Source organism: Gigantopelta aegis, chromosome 3 (genome assembly GCF_016097555.1).
Source record: "Gigantopelta aegis isolate Gae_Host chromosome 3, Gae_host_genome, whole genome shotgun sequence".
Lineage (NCBI taxonomy): Eukaryota > Metazoa > Mollusca > Gastropoda > Neomphalida > Peltospiridae > Gigantopelta > Gigantopelta aegis.
In genome coordinates, this window is record NC_054701.1 from 67,495,470 (window position 1) to 67,508,948 (window position 13,479).

Genomic DNA, 13,479 nt, shown 5'->3' on the forward strand with positions numbered 1-13,479 from the left:
TAGTCTTAGAGAGGAAACCCGCTACATTTTTGAACTAGTAGCAAAGGATCTTTTATATACACCATCCCACAGACAGGATAGCACATACCACGGCCTTTGATATACCAGTCGTGGTGCACTGGCTGGCAAAGAGAAATAGCTCAATGGGCCCAGTGACGGGGATCGATCCCAGACCGACCCAGAGAAGACCCTTCACAAGTATAATATTATTACCGTGACATGATAGTTTTTTTTCCCCACTGCACCATCACCAATTAGGTTAGCCTAGGTACGGCCAAACCTCATCAGCATTTCGTGATTCTTCAGTCATTAACGTCCGACGTTTGCCCTACATTTTTGTCTTCCGTTTCGGATCCATGCGTCGGGTCACTTTCACCAATCACGTTTCGTCGTTCCAGTTTGAGCAGACGAACAAAACATTTGCACAATAAGCCAGCAATTTGTCCTTTTTGTCCGCAAATTAGATAATGGAATAACAATTAGCAGCAAGGCCGTGCACGAGGAGAGGATAGCTCTGAAGAATATATCGGCACTTAAATGCTCATTACTCGTTTGTTCGCGGCACTTGGACCAAAAGCCCTACAACATTTTTACCGCATTGTCATGGCAGACGGGCACGGGCTTGTCGACCTTTTGGACAATATTGGCGAATGTTCTAATAAAACATTGTCCATTTAAGTAATTATCCAGTCTTTAGCATCCAGTTCGTCTCAACTGAGGTGTCACGCGTTCGAAGCCATTATTCTATTAGCGATTCCATTTGAAAGCACGTTTCCTTTGCCGTTTGACGTTAGTCTTGGCCCAGAAATAAACCGTTCTGGCATGGCTGTGCGGAATTAAAAACACTCTGGCCCATCAAACGGCAACTGATCCCAAATAGAGTTGGTCGATACATTTGCATCGAATCCTTTGGCGGCACGAAAAAAGACAGTTGATATTTAAATCCTCAGTACTTTGGCGGGTTGTTAAACATACTTTGTAGGCCGCTCGAGTCCTTACTTCAGGGTTCCTAACAAAAACATTTTGACATTGTTTCCGCAATGTCCTGTTTAAAAAAAATCAAAAACAAAAACAAAAACAAACTATCTTGCTGGAGCGTGTTTTTAAACATACTCTAGAAGCAGGTTGAGCTCTTACTTCAGAGTTCCTAACAAAAACGTTTTGAAATGAATTTTGCAATGTCCTGTTTACAAAAACAAAACAAATACAAAAATAAAGACAAAGTATCTTGCTGCTAATAAAAAATAGTAATGGCGGCAGCGAGTTTCACTTTTAGACCTGCAGGTAGATAGAGGTTCACGGAATCGACCACTAGTTTGCCAAATGCCAATGTCGTTCAGATTTTCAAACTATATTCTTATTATCCATTGTTTTCACATCTTTCAATCTAATAGCTTTATAAACTCTACCTCATCGGTTAGGACTTGTTACTCAGATAATTAAATATGCCCTTCTTTCGCATTTTATCCCATAAAAAAAATCCGACCTTGACTTATATTATACTTCCTTTGACCTATATGTCTTAGTACCCCCTATTTTTAAACAATAACTGATAATAAAGTTAACTCCATGTTATTTAGTTTTTTGTTTTTCAGAGTTAACCTGTAGTATGATTATTACTGAATGCACCAGCCACGGTTCATTGTTCGCTTTGTGAAAAAAGACTGCGAACTTGGACATTTGATAGTCTCGGTCCCACCCAGACTCTTGTGCGACTTTGTGCCACCGTGACTAGATATACGAGGATACCCCATCCGCAGAAGTTGCTACATCTGTAGCAGACGCGTACCACCTTTTCCCGCCACGCCCACCTTTCATCCCGAGCGCGCCACACGTGCATTAGCAGCACGCGACAAGGTGAAATAAATCAACGGACGAGAAAAGGGCCAAGCAATCAGCGTCATTTCTGGCAGACGAGAAGTGCGCGCATTAGCAATGAAGATCTTAACTCGGGAATGGGAGAAAGCATCACTTCCTTCCCACCGTGTCAATTTTCCAGTAATTTGATCGCATTTCCACGTCAAACATGTGATCACTTTAGAAGTTAATAAACATCAACTGGACGAAAAGGGACAATCTTCTTCTTCATCCCCCCTAATAACATCTGACCACTATTAGTATTAAAGCCATTTCATTACCCTTTTTTTCTGTACTAGAAGATAATAAAACTTGTTGAAAAGCGGTCACGCATGTAAAGCTAATCTTCCTTTCACTTAAAAGTGCCTTCTTTAAAAGCAGTTGACCTACCGAAAGGCAGAGTCTCGCGGGCCACGTGACTTGAAATATACCATTTCTGTACGTCTCTCTTTAATACTGTCTACCATACCAAAACCGTTTTGTAAACTCTTTAAATATGAATAAACTATGTTAGTTGATCAATTCAGCTAGTTGATATGTTGTTACACAATTTGGTACGTCAACTTTTGTGATACCCTGCCTATAAAGTTAAAGTTAAAGTTAAAGATGAAGTTAAAGTCAAAATTAAAGTTCAGGTTAAAGTTAAAGTTGAATTCAAATTTTAAGTTTAAGTTTAAGGTTAAGGTTAAGGTTAAGGTAAAACTATTTTATGGTTAAAATTAAAGATTGTTTAATGACACCACTAGAGAACATTAATTTGTTAATCACTGTGCCAAATAAAAGTCAAACTTTTGGTTTTTCTGACATATACTCTTCAGATGATACCTGCTACATTTCACCGTTAGCACCTTCGTCGATCCTCGTTCCAACCAGTGCACCACGACTGGTATTTCAAAGGCCGTGGTATGTGCCATCCTATCTATGGGATGGCGCATATAAAAGATCCCTTGTTACAAATGGACAGATGTAGCAGGTTTTCTTTCTAAGACTACATGTTTACCATCCTAGAGCCGATGATTAATAAATCAAAGTTCTCTAGTGGTTTCGTTAAACAAAACGAACTTTGACTTTAGGCGACCGCTCTACCGACTGAGCTAAATCCCGCCCCTTGCTTTTTTTCACATTTATTTGTAACTACAAATTGATCCATCCCAAACATAATATTTGCATAAATAACTCTGGAATATCGAACATTGTAATGTGTAAACAAAGTCGCGTTTAATGTGACTGGAATGCTATCTTACCAAGGGCGGGACATAGCCCTGTGGTAAAGCGCTCGCTTGATGCGCGGTCGGTCTGGGATCGATCCCTGTCGATGGGCTCATTGGGTTATATCTCGTTCCAGGCAGTGCACCACAACTGGACAAAGGCCGTGGTATGTGCTTTCCTGTCTGTGGGAAAGTGCATATAAAAGATCCCTTGCTTCATTAGGAAAAATGTAGCGTGATTCCTCTGATGACTACGATTCAGAATTACCAAATGTTTGACATCCAATAGCCAATGATTAATTAATCAATGTGCTCCAGTGGTGTCGTTAAACAAAACAAACATTTGATTTTGATTTTTTTCTTCTTCTTGTTGTTTGCTTCTATTTCTATTAGTTTTTGGTGTTCTTTTTCTCTTTACGACTAGGTCTTTTTAGTGCAGTTACATTTCCACATGAAATATTGAAAAATGTACTTCGCTACTCATAAAGTATCTCTTTTTTTTTTGTAAAACAAAATCATAATTATATGCATATCTTGACGACACGCGCTAATTTCACTCGCACGTGACTGTCTCGAGCTCTGTCGCGCGCAGACGGTCATTTAGCACTACTTAGATATCAATAATTATTGGTTTTCCTTTAAACAGGCAGATAATATTTCGACTTCATTACCTTCGGTTTAATTTAGTGGGACAGTTTGTTGAAATATAATAATGCAAAACTTCACTTATTGATATTTTTAAAGGTTTGGTTCGCCATTTTGAAACCGGGTACGGGACGGATATAGAACAGCGCGTGCGCGCGCAGACGTGTCGCTTGTTGGCGAGGATTAGCCACCGTCTGTCAGTGGACGAGTTACTTCCCGTCTGTAACTCAACGTCCTACCCTTTGTGACGAAAACCCCCAACTTTTAGGCCATATTTTCTAATTGCACTGATGCAGCTTCCGTTTCATTCCTTGCTCTTTTGTGGTGCATGCAATATAAATTGAAGCTATTTCATGTGTTCGTTTTCGAATATGATTTTTATGGCAATGAGTGATGTGTGAAAACCATATTTTCACGAACTGCGAAACTATGGTTTTGACACATCAAGAGTTGACGTAAAAATCGTTGTGACCCCCCCCCCCCACCCCTCCCATTAAATGATATGGTTTATTTTTAGCTTTTTGTTAATATTTTTCATTTATCCTATGAAACAAGTGACGCCATGACATATTTGTTCTAGTAGAACCTTTACAGAAATTTACTTGATTGTAGACTTTTAAAGAAAAATTTGAATCAAAATTAGCCTGAATAATTATTTAATAATATTGCTGTGAATACATATCTGACAAAGCGATCGTCCAAAAACAAAACTACAAACAAAACATAAATCAAACTCGGATTTAAACTTTAACGTACAATCACTATGGCTTCGTACATTTACCACAGTTTCACACCTAATAGCCGATGTATTTTTCGTGCTGGGGTGTCGTTAAACATTCATTCATTCATTCATTCGTACTTAATCATTGATAGATATTTTACCGTCATTGCACTTCATTTCATATCAATGTTTTTTGGTATAGATACAATTGTTTAAATTACCCCCACCCCCCTCAATATCAACAAAAGTTAAAGTTTGTTTGGTTTAACAACACCACGAGAGCACATTAATTAATTAATCATCGCCTGTTGGATGTCAAACATTTTGTAATTCTGACACGTAGTCATCAGAGGAACCCGCTACATTTTTTGCTAATTAGTTGAGTACATGGTATTCTCAACAGTATAATAGTACATGTTATTAGTACATGTATTAGTTGAGTACATGGTATTCTCAACAGTATAATAGTACATGTTATTAGTACATGTATTAGTTGAACACATTAGTATAATTACATGGTATATATGGTATTCTCAACAGTATAATAGTACATGTTATTAGTACATGTTAGTTGAGTACATGGGTTGAGTATGTATTAGTTGAGTACATGGTATTCTCAACAGTATTCCGATTAGTACATGTTATTAGTACATGTATTAGTTGATACATGGTATTCACAACAGTATTAGTACATGTATTAGTTGAGTACATGGTATTCTCAACAGTATAATAGTACATGTTATTAGTACATGTATTCTCAACAGTATGATAGTACATGTTATTAGTACATGTATTAGTTGAGTATAGTACATATTAGTTGATATATTCTCAACAGTATATGTGTTATTAGTAGTATATGGTATTGGTATTCTCAACAGTATAATAGTACATGTTATTAGTACATGTATTAGTTGAGTACATGGTATTCTCAACAGTATAATAGTACATGTTATTAGTACATGTATTAGTTGAGTACATGGTATTCTCAACAGTATAATAGTACATGTTATTAATACATGTATTAGTTGAGTATATGGTATTCTCAACAGTATAATAGTACATGTTATTAGTACATGTATTAGTTGAGTACATGGTATTCTCAACAGTATAATAGTACATGTATTAGTTGAGTATATGGTATTCTCAACAGTATAATAGTACATGTATTAGTTGAGTACATGGTATTCTCAACAGTATAATAGTACATGTTATTAGTACATGTATTAGTTGAGTACATGTATGGTATTGGTATTCTCAACAGTAGAATAGTACATGTTATTAGTACATGTATTAGTTGAGTACATGGTATTCTCAACAGTATAATAGTACATGTTATTAGTACATGTATTAGTTGAGTACATGGTATTCTCAACAGTATAATAGTACATGTTATTAGTACATGTATTAGTTGAGTACATGGTATTCTCAACAGTATAATAGTACATGTTATTAGTACATGTATTAGTTGATGTATTCTCATGGTATTCATGTTAGCTGAGTACAACAGTATATTAGTTGAGTACATGGTATTCTCAACAGTACATGTTATTAGTACATGTATTAGTTGAGTACATGGTATTCTCAACAGTATATTAGTACATGTATTAGTTGAGTACATGGTATTCTCAACAGTATAATAGTACATGTTATTAGTACATGTATTAGTTGAGTACATGGTATTCTCAACAGTATAATAGTACATGTTATTAGTACATGTATTAGTTGAGTACATGGTATTCTCAACAGTATAATAGTACATGTTATTAGTACATGTATTAGTTGAGTACATGGTATTCTCAACAGTATAATAGTACATGTTATTAGTACATGTATTAGTTGAGTACATGGTATTCTCAACAGTATAATAGTACATGTTATTAGTACATGTATTAGTTGATGTATTCTCAACAGTATAATAGTCATGTTACTCAGTATAATAGTACATGTTATTAGTACATGTATTAGTTGAGTATATGGTATTCTCAACAGTATAATAGTACATGTTATTAGTACATGTATTAGTTGAGTATATGGTATTCTCAACAGTATAATAGTACATGTTATTAGTACATGTATTAGTTGAGTACATGGTATTCTCAACAGTATAATAGTACATGTTATTAGTACATGTATTAGTTGAGTACATGGTATTCTCAACAGTATAATAGTACATGTTATTAGTTGAGTATATGGTATTCTCAACAGTAGAATAGTACATGTTATTAGTACATGTATTAGTTGAGTACATGGTATTCTCATCAGTATAATAGTACATGTTATTAGTTATTAGTACATGTATTAGTTGAGTATTATGGTATTGGTATTCTCAACAGTATAATAGTACATGTTATTAGTACATGTATTAGTTGAGTACATGGTATTCTCAACAGTATAATAGTACATGTTATTAGTACATGTATTAGTTGAGTACATGGTATTCTCAACAGTATAATAGTACATGTTATTAGTACATGTATTAGTTGAGTACATGGTATTCTCAACAGTATAATAGTACATGTTATTAGTACATGTATTAGTACATGGTATTCTCAACAGTATAATAGTACATATTAGCTGAGTACATGGTATTCTCAACAGTATAATAGTACATGTATTAGTTGAGTATATGGTATTCTCAACAGTATAATAGTACATGTATTAGTTGAGTATATGGTATTCTCAACAGTATAATAGTACATGTTATTAGTTGAGTATATGGTATTCTCAACAGTATAATAGTACATGTTAGTTGAGTATATGGTATTCATGTAGTATTATTAGTACATGTATTAGTTGAGTACATGGTATTCTCAACAGTATAATAGTACATGTTGTTAGTACATGTATTAGTTGAGTACATGGTATTCTCAACAGTATAATAGTACATGTTATTAGTACATGTATTAGTTGAGTACATGGTATTCTCAACAGTATATTAGTACATGTATTAGTTGAGTACATGGTATTCTCATCAGTATAATAGTACATGTTGATTAGTACATGTATTAGTTGAGTACATGGTATTCTCATTAGTATAATAGTACATGTTATTAGTACATGTATTAGTTGAGTACATGGTATTCTCAACAGTATAATAGTACATGTTATTAGTACATGTATTAGTTGAGTACATGGTATTCTCAACAGTATAATAGTACATGTTATTAGTACATGTATTAGTTGAGTACATGGTATTCTCAACAGTATAATAGTACATGTTATTAGTACATGTATTAGTTGAGTACATGGTATTCTCAACAGTATATTAGTACATGTATTAGTTGAGTACATGGTATTCTCATCAGTATAATCGTACATGTTATTAGTACATGTATTAGTTGAGTACATGGTATTCTCAACAGTATAATAGTACATGTTATTAGTACATGTGTATTAGTTGAGTATATGGTATTCTCAACAGTATAATAGTACATGTTATTAGTACATGTATTAGTTGAGTATATGGTATTCTCAACAGTATAATAGTACATGTTATTAGTACATGTATTAGTTGAGTACATGGTATTCTCAACAGTATAATAGTACATGTTATTAGTACATGTATTAGTTGAGTACATGGTATTCTCAACAGTATAATAGTACATGTTATTAGTACATGTATTAGTTGAGTATATGGTATTCTCAACAGTATAATAGTACATGTTATTAGTACATGTATTAGTTGAGTACATGGTATTCTCATTAGTATATTAGTACATGTTATTAGTACATGTATTAGTTGAGTTGAGTATATGGTATTCTCAACAGTATAATAGTACATGTTATTAATACATGTATTAGTTGAGTAGTATATGGTATTCTCAACAGTATAATAGTACATGTTATTAGTACATGTATTGAGTATGAGTATCATGGTATTAGTCAACATTAGTATAATAGTACATGTTTCTCATTAGTACATGTATTAGTTGAGTACATGGTATTCTCAACAGTATAATAGTACATGTTATAGTTGAGTATTATATGGTATTCTCAACAGTATAATAGTACATGTTATTAGTACATGTATTAGTTGAGTACATGGTATTCTCAACAGTATAATAGTACATGTTATTAGTACATGTATTAGTGAACATCTATTCTCAACAGTATAATAGTACATGTTATTAGTTGTACATGTATTAGTTGAGTATATGGTATTCTCAACAGTATAATAGTACATGTTATAATAGTACATGTATTAGTTGAGTATTAGGTATTCTCAACAGTATAATAGTACATGTTATTAGTACATGTATTAGTTGAGTACATGGTATTCTCAACAGTATAATAGTACATGTTATTAGTACATGTATTAGTTGAGTACATGGTATTCTCAACAGTATAATAGTACATGTTATTAGTACATGTATTAGTTGAGTACAGTATATAGTACATGGTATTCTCAACAGTATAATAGTACATGTTAGTTGAGTACATGTACATGTTATTAGTACATGTATTAGTTCAATTCATTAGTACATGTTATTAGTACATGTATTAGTTGAGTACATGGTATTCTCAACAGTATAATAGTACATGTTATTAGTACATGTATTAGTTGAGTACATGGTATTCTCAACAGTATAATACATGTACATGTTTGAGTACATGGTATTAGTACATGTTATTAGTACATGAGTACATGGTATTCTCAACAGTATAATAGTACATGTTATTAGTACATGTATTAGTTGAGTACATGGTATTCTCAACAGTATAATAGTACATGTTATTAGTACATGTATTAGTTGAGTACATGGTATTCTCAACAGTATAATAGTACATGTTATTAGTACATGTATTAGTTGAGTATATGGTATTCTCAACAGTATAATAGTACATGTTATTAGTACATGTATTAGTTGAGTACATGGTATTCTCAACAGTATAATAGTACATGTTATTAGTACATGTATTAGTTGAGTACATGGTATTCTCAACAGTATATTAGTACATGTATTAGTTGAGTATATGGTATTCTCAACAGTATAATAGTACATGTTATTAGTACATGTATTAGTTGAGTACATGGTATTCTCAACAGTATAATAGTACATGTTATTAGTACATGTATTAGTTGAGTACATGGTATAACAGTATAATAGTACATGTGTATTAGTTGAGTATCTCAACAGTATAATAGTACATGTTATTAGTACATGTATTAGTTGAGTACATTCTCAACAGTATTCTCAACAGTATAATAGTACATGTTATTAGTACATGTATTAGTTGAGTATATGGTATTCTCAACAGTTGAGTAATAGTACATGTTATTAGTACATGTATTAGTTGAGTACATGGTATTCTCAACAGTATAATAGTACATGTACATGTTATTAGTATATAGTACATGTTATTAGTACATGTATTAACAGTATATGGTATTACATGTTATAATAGTACATGTATTAGTTTAGTTGAGTACATGGTATTCTCAACAGTATAATAGTACATGTTATTAGTACATGTATTAGTTGGGTACATGGTATTTCCGACAGTATATTAGTACATGTATTAGTTGAGTATATGGTATTCTCAACAGTATAATAGTACATGTTATTAGTTGAGTATATGGTATTCTCAACAGTAGAATAGTACATGTTATTAGTACATGTATTAGTTGAGTACATGGTATTCTCATCAGTATAATAGTACATGTTATTAGTACATGTATTAGTTGAGTACATGGTATTCTCAACAGTATAATAGTACATGTTATTAGTACATGTATTAGTTGAGTACATGGTATTCTCAACAGTATAATAGTACATGTTATTAGTACATGTATTAGTTGAGTACATGGTATTCTCAACAGTATAATAGTACATGTTATTAGTACATGTATTAGTTGAGTATATGGTATTCTCAACAGTATAATAGTACATGTTATTAGTACATGTATTAGTTGAGTATATGGTATTCTCAACAGTATAATAGTACATGTTATTAGTACATGTATTAGTTGAGTATATGGTATTCTCAACAGTATAATAGTACATGTTATTAGTACATGTATTAGTTGAGTACATGGTATTCTCAACAGTATAATAGTACATGTTATTAGTACATGTATTAGTTGAGTACATGGTATTCTCAACAGTATAATAGTACATGTATTAGTTGAGTACATGGTATTCTCAACAGTATAGTACATGTTATTAGTACATGTATTAGTTGAGTACATGGTATTCTCAACAGTATAATAGTACATGTTATTAGTACATGTATTAGTTGAGTACATGGTATTCTCAACAGTATAATAGTACATGTATTAGTTGAGTATATGGTATTCTCAACAGTATACTAGTACATGTATTAGTTGAGTATATGGTATTCTCAACAGTATAATAGTACATGTTATTAGTACATGTATTAGTTGAGTACATGGTATTCTCATCAGTACATATTAGTTGAGTACATGTTATAATAGTACATGTTATTAGTTGAGTATATGGTATTCTCAACAGTATAATAGTACATGTTATTAGTACATGTATTAGTTGAGTACATGGTATTCTCAACAGTATAATAGTACATGTTATTAGTACATGTATTAGTTGAGTACATGGTATTCTCAACAGTATAATAGTACATGTTATTAGTACATGTATTAGTTGAGTACATGGTATTCTCAACAGTATAATAGTACATGTTATTAGTACATGTATTAGTTGAGTACATGGTATTCTCAACAGTATAATAGTACATGTTATTAGTACATGTATTAGTTGAGTACATGGTATTCTCAACAGTATAATAGTACATGTTATTAGTACATGTATTAGTTGAGTACATGGTATTCTCAACAGTATAATAGTACATGTTATTAGTACATGTATTAGTTGAGTACATGGTATTCTCAACAGTATAATAGTACATGTTATTAGTACATGTATTAGTTGAGTACATGGTATTCATGTATAATAGTACATGTATATTAGTACATGTATTAGTTGAGTACATGGTATTCTCAACAGTATAATAGTACATGTTATTAGTACATGTATTAGTTGAGTACATGGTATTCTCAACAGTATAATAGTACATGTTATTAGTACATGTATTAGTTGAGTACATGGTATTCTCAACAGTATAATAGTACATGTTATTAATACATGTATTAGTTGGGTACATGGTATTTCCGACAGTATATAAATACATGTATTATTTGAGTTGATATGGTATTCTCAACAGTATAATAGTACATGTTATTAGTACATGTATTAGTTGAGTACATGGTATTCTCAACAGTATAATAGTACATGTTATTAATACATGTATTAGTTGGGTACATGGTATTTCCGACAGTATATAAATACATGTATTAGTTGAGTATATGGTATTCTCAACAGTATAATAGTACATGTTATTAGTACATGTATTAGTTGAGTATATGGTATTCTCAGTATAATAGTACATATATTAGTTGAGTATATGGTATTCTCAGCAGTATAATAGTACATGTATTAGTTGAGTATATGGTATTCTCAACAGTATAATAGTACATGTTATTAGTACATGTATTAGTTGAGTACATGGTATTCTCAACAGTATAATAGTACATGTTATTAGTACATGTATTAGTTGAGTACATGGTATTCTCAACAGTATAATAGTACATGTTATTAGTACATGTATTAGTTGAGTACATGGTATTCTCAACAGTATAATAGTACATGTATTAGTTGAGTATATGGTATTCTCATTATAATTGTAGTACATGGTATTCTCAACAGTATAATAGTACATGTTATTAGTACATGTATTAGTTGAGTATATGGTATTCTCAACAGTATAATAGTACATGTTATTAGTACATGTATTAGTTGAGTATATGGTATTCTCAACAGTATAATAGTACATGTATTAGTTGAGTACATGGTATTCTCAACAGTATAATAGTACATGTTATTAGTTGAGTATATGGTATTCTCAACAGTATAATAGTACATGTTGTTAGTACATGTATTAGTTGAGTACATGGTATTCTCAACAGTATAATAGTACATGTTATTAGTACATGTATTAGTTGAGTACATGGTATTCTCAACAGTATATTAGTACATGTATTAGTTGAGTACATGGTATTCTCATCAGTATAATAGTACATGTTATTAGTACATGTATTAGTTGAGTACATGGTATTCTCAACAGTATAATAGTACATGTTATTAGTACATGTATTAGTTGAGTACATGGTATTCTCAACAGTATAATGGTACATGTTATTAGTACATGTATTAGCTGAGTACATGGTATTCTCAACAGTATAATAGTACATGTTATTAGTACATACATTAGTTGAGTACATGGTATTCTCAACAGTATAATAGTACATGTTATTACTACATGGATTAGTTGAGTACACGGTATTCTCAACAGTATAATAGTACATGTTATTAGTACATGTATTAGTTGGGTACATGGTATTTCCGACAGTATATTAATACATGTATTAGTTGAGTATATGGTATTCTCAACAGTATAATAGTACATGTTATTAATACATGTATTAGTTGAGTATATGGTATTCTCAACAGTATAATAGTACATGTTATTAGTACATGTATTAGTTGGGTACATGGTATTTCCGACAGTATATTAATACATGTATTAGTTGAGTATATGGTATTCTCAACAGTATAATAGTACATGTTATTAGTACATGTATTAGTTGAGTACATGGTATTGTTAACAGTATAATATTACATGTTATTAGTACATGCATTAGTTGAGTACATGGTATTCTCAACAGTATAATAGTACATGTTATTAGTACATGTATTAGTTGATTACATGGTATTCTCAACAGTATAATAGTACATTTTATTAGTACATGCATTAGTTGAGTACATGGTATTCTCATCAGTATAATAGTACATGTTATTAATACATGTATTAGTTGGGTGCATGGTATTTCCGACAGTATATAAATACATGTATTATTTGAGTATATGGTATTCTCAATAGTATAATAGTACATGTTATTAGTACATGTATTAGTTGAGTATATGGTATTTTCAACAGTATAATAGTACATGT